We start from the raw sequence: 4,630 nt of genomic DNA, 5'->3' as shown, positions 1-4,630 counted from the left end.
AAAACAAATTGAAAGACAAAACCCAACACCCAGAAAGACAAAACACATAGCCACATTCAAAAACCATTGTCAATACCAAAAAGCATACTAAGGCTTATTACACATACGTTAGGCACATCCTCAGGAGAAACAGGAATCACTTCAGTCTCAACACGACGCACCACTGATTCACCCAAAAACAAGTAAAGAGAATCTAGCAAAAGTTTGTGTGTGTGCATCAAAAACCAAAATCCACAGGGAGAAGACATGAAAATCCAACACGCAGGGACATGGTCTTTGTTGCTTTAGCCATTTTCTCACCAAACAAGAAATGCCAAGCGAGTAAAACAAGTCCTAACCATAAGCAATTCTGCACAACTAACCTACCACAGATCAAAACTACCTTCGATTTTAACTTTCTTGCAATATCTTCAAGAGGCTGAGCAAGTTTCTGAAAATCATCAGCCTTGGAGAAGAGCATAACCTAACAAAGGATGAAAAAAGCAGAATTATGATTAAAACATTACCAAAAGCAAACAACGGTAGAACCAAAAACGAGTAGCAGATACTAAACCGAAACCTAATTCAATCATAGATAAGCTCAATATAATCGTATAATGATTAATCCCAAATCCTATACTAAACCTAATTCAAAGATTAAAAGAGGAAACAACTGTGACAAACCTTCTCTGTATGACCGGAGATTTGCCCGACAAAGGAGAGGCGGAGACAAAGGCGTTTCGATTTTGATTTTGGTTTCGATTGAGATTTTGGTTTCGATATGCCAAAAGCCCGACAAAGGAAACGATGGAGACAACGATGGAGACAACGACGGAGACAAAGACGGAATAGGACGGAAATAGCTTCTCTCCTTTCGATTTTGGTGTTTCAATTGCCGGAAAACAAAGCTTCGGCGGCGACTATGGCGAGAAAACAAACTCTAGACACGATTTCGATGGAATGAGAGAAATGAAAATATTTCCTTCTCATTTTTCTTTCGACCAATCAGAAGAGAGGAAGAATGTTAGAACGGGCTGAAGATCAGTTCTGAACCAAGATCAATATTTTTGATCTAAGCCCACTATTCAATTTTTTTAATATATAATTGGGCTTAGAACAGAAGAAAAGTTATCCCGTTAAGGATGGCCTTATGCTCTTGCTCTTGTTACCATGTTTTTGTTTTTATTTTTCTTTGAATCGATGTTTGTTTGATTTTTTGTCAAATCCTCCATTACTCTAATTCTGCAAGAAAAGAATGGTCTGTTGGATAAATTGCCTTACGATGCAAGAAAAGAAGCTTCACTTCTCCACCAAATAAAGTTTCAATTTTTTTTCTTTTAGGGTTTCCTCTCTCTCTTATTTTGGGAGATTTCAATCGGAAGAGAGATTTCAAAAAGATGCTAGATTTCAGTCGAGTCTAGAAAGAGCTTCAAGATTTCAGCAGAGACAACGATTCTTCGGGTATCCGGGTCAGCCCGAAAGCCGATAATCTCCCCCGACTCACCGGAACCATTCCTGGTCCAATCGGTACTCCTTAGGAAGGCGGAACTTTTCATATCAATATCACCATGCCAGGTCTGATCCAAATTCTCCTACTTTAAGGCTCTTTGATTGTGAAAATTCCAATACCCAGAATTTAGTTTTTGGGGATTGTGAAGTTATGGGATTCACTTAATTTTGTTTCGATTGGTGTAGGAGTTAGATTTTAGGGTTTATGGGTGTTTGATTTGTATTGGGTTATGTTCATAATCAATCTTTTTTTGGTAATATTTAGATAACATAAATATTCAGAATCGATTCAGAATCATGTTATCTAAATTGTACCTAGTTGAACATGATTCGCTTATCTTTTTTTGTCCTTATGGATTGAATTGTACATCTGATCTCAAAGTAAATTTTTTCTAGTGGTTGGTTCTGTTCCTTTTTCTCGTCCTGATCGTGTTTCTTCTCCTAAAGCTCCAGAATTTGGTCTTGAAGATCTCAAAAGGCTCTTCCTTTTTCATATTTATTCTATCCAGAGATGTAAGTTGCTACTAGCTTCTGCCTTAACTATCTGAATCTTTTTTTTATCGATCCAAATAGTCAAATATTCGCATCTGGGGTCAAATCGATTCAAACCCTTGTTTTAAATCGATTCTGAATCATGTTCAAGTTTATGAGAATGGATTGGTTCAAGCTAAGCTCCTTTCTTTGATTTTGATTGCTGAGTAGTGTTTTTTTTTTTTTTTTTTTGAGTTGATTAAGTCCATTGTGAATCTTGTGCACGTTTATGAGGTAGAGATTAGATTGTGTAGGATTCTGATTTGGTCAAGCTAGGTTCTTTCTTGATTCTGTTTTGTTGAGTAGGTCAACTCTGAATCTTGTACAAGTCAATGAGCTAGAAAACGGATTGTACAAGATTATGAATTGTTCAAGCTAGCTTCTTCTTTTTATCTGGGTTTTGGAGACAAGAGTGATATAAGTAATAACTATCTATGTTGTTGTTTTTGGCAGAAAGAGATGGGTACATACCTAAGTTCTCCAAAAACTGATAAGTTATCAGAAGATGGTGAGAATGATAAGCTTGGATATGGTTTAACGTCTATGCAAGGTTGGCGTGCTACCATGGAAGATGCAGTGAGTCAATAACTATTTGCTTCTTTTTGAACTTATGAAACCATCTAAGTTGAAACCTTGGATCTGTGTACCTGACTCTCTTGATTGTAACTGGTTTGATTTGACTAGCATGCAAAAATTCTTGATTTGGATAATAAGACATCTTTCTTCGGTGTGTACAATGGCCATGGAGGTTAGCAAATACTGTTTATGCTCTGAAGACAGCGCTTGTTTCAGTCCAGGCATTACTCTCTGCATCTGAGCCCAAATACCCTCAAGATGCTGTTGTAGCTGAATTTCGCAAGTCATTCTCTGCGGTGGCTCAGCCAGGTCCAGCGGTGGTCGCGTTGCAAGGGTGGCGGTTAGGGTTCGTCCAAATTCTTAGATCTGTTCACGGTTCGGTTCCCAAGCATTTCTTCTTCAGGTTTTTTTTTTTATTTTCTTGCTTATCCGCCAACCATCTTTATTATGCTCCTGGTATGTGTCACAGACTCACAGTTTCAGTCTATTGGTACTTCTAGTTAGAAATACTCGTCCTCTAAACTGATTAATTTGTGTTTCGTCTGATACATATAACTAGCTAGATGAATTTGTTTGATAAGAAATTAGGTTTATTTTGTTTTACTCTCTCTTTGTTACATTACGAGCTCTATATTATATTTGCTTGTGTTGTTTTGGCTGGAGGAATTACTTATTTATTTTTTTAAACCCACTTACATATATGAATATGTGTTCTTGTGATTATGAGAATATGTTGAATGTGGGTACATAATTTCTTATCTTCTAATTGAAATGGGTATAAGAAAGGTTGAGACTTTTAGACAATTAGACTTAGTATAGACCACTCTGCTTCAGCTTTGTTTGAGATGTGTGTGTTTTGTTGATTTAAAGTGATTGGTGTTTTTTTTTTCATGATGTTTGCAGACACCTGAATATGGAATTAAGACTAACGAGGTAAAGGAGAGAATGATCTTGTTGTTGTTAGTTTATATAGCTTGAAGGAACCTTTTGTTGTTGTTTTGTGGTGATGTATGATTGATTTATGTATTCTTATGAGGTGAATTCGAGAGGAATTGAGATCTTTTCCAAAAGCGGGCTTCTCCTGGTACTCAAACTCAATACGTCTTTGCAGTGAACGCTGAGAAAATGATGTAATAGGTCCAAAAATACATGTTTTCTTTCTGAAATTTCTTGGGGTGCAGGAGTTCACACGAAGGAGTTATCCAAATTATAAATCGGGTGATTCCTAGCTTACCTAATTTGGACCTACACGGATTCATTGGAGGATTCCGACAAGAGCAGAAGGAGTTAAGCTTCGAAGTTAATTTTCATAAAATCTTGACTCAACATACACTCACGACTTCCATGGGGTCAATGGGTGTGGGTTTAGTATTTGCTATTACTGGTTATCTTGAAACTTGACTGTATTTATATTTTGGCAGTCTAAAGAGGGCAAAGAGAAGGCGACTTAGTGAGGAAGCTAAGGAAGCTCACGTTGAAGACATTTCATCAACTGCACCTTCTGCAAGCCAACTCTGATTCTAGGACTAATTAGAGATGAATTGATATTTTGGGATTTTATAACCTATGAAACTATTGGTTAGGTTATTTTTTTGGATGTAACCCTCTGATATTTTGTCTACGTTTAATCTAGATAACAATCAGTTGTTAACTGTTTGGTTTATCGTCTTTTTATCCTTTTAACTGCACTTTCTGTACCCATTATGGAGTTAAAAAAAAAAAATATTGTATACTATTGTAAAATAACATCTTAAGGTATTTGATGTAGAGATGTTTGAGAAAAAGGATCAAAGGATGGAGAAATAGTAGAGATGTTTGAGAAAAGAATGGGTGAGCTTAATGAAGTGATATATGGGAAATAATATCTACTTAGAAGCTATAATGAGTAAAAAGATAGAGCCTTTGCAGATTTGTTTGGTTGTAATTAATAGAATTTTAGGGTGATTTGTTGGGTTGTAGTTAATAGAATTTTAAGGTGAATGTGAGGTTTTTATGTACAACTAGATTACTTAGGTACAATTGAGAAAATTTCAGT

The 4,630-nt window shown here is 36.1% G+C and overlaps 1 long non-coding RNA gene across 8 annotated transcripts; it reads left to right on the top strand.

The window, feature by feature from the left end:
• Positions 1,143-4,258, top strand: LOC104771225. Of its 8 annotated transcripts, none has more exons than XR_764749.2 (7): positions 1,143-1,554; positions 1,936-2,001; positions 2,473-2,595; positions 2,704-2,998; positions 3,499-3,679; positions 3,777-3,894; positions 4,017-4,258. It is a non-coding gene; the product is annotated as an uncharacterized LOC104771225 (long non-coding RNA). The 8 variants fall into 8 exon arrangements; XR_764747.2 differs by having other exon boundaries at positions 1,885-2,001; positions 3,777-3,881; XR_764750.2 differs by having other exon boundaries at positions 1,144-1,554; positions 2,477-2,595; positions 3,777-3,881.

This window comes from Camelina sativa, chromosome 20, assembly GCF_000633955.1.
Source record: "Camelina sativa cultivar DH55 chromosome 20, Cs, whole genome shotgun sequence".
NCBI classification, from domain to species: domain Eukaryota; kingdom Viridiplantae; phylum Streptophyta; class Magnoliopsida; order Brassicales; family Brassicaceae; genus Camelina; species Camelina sativa.
This window is presented reverse-complemented; position numbering and strand designations above follow the sequence as displayed.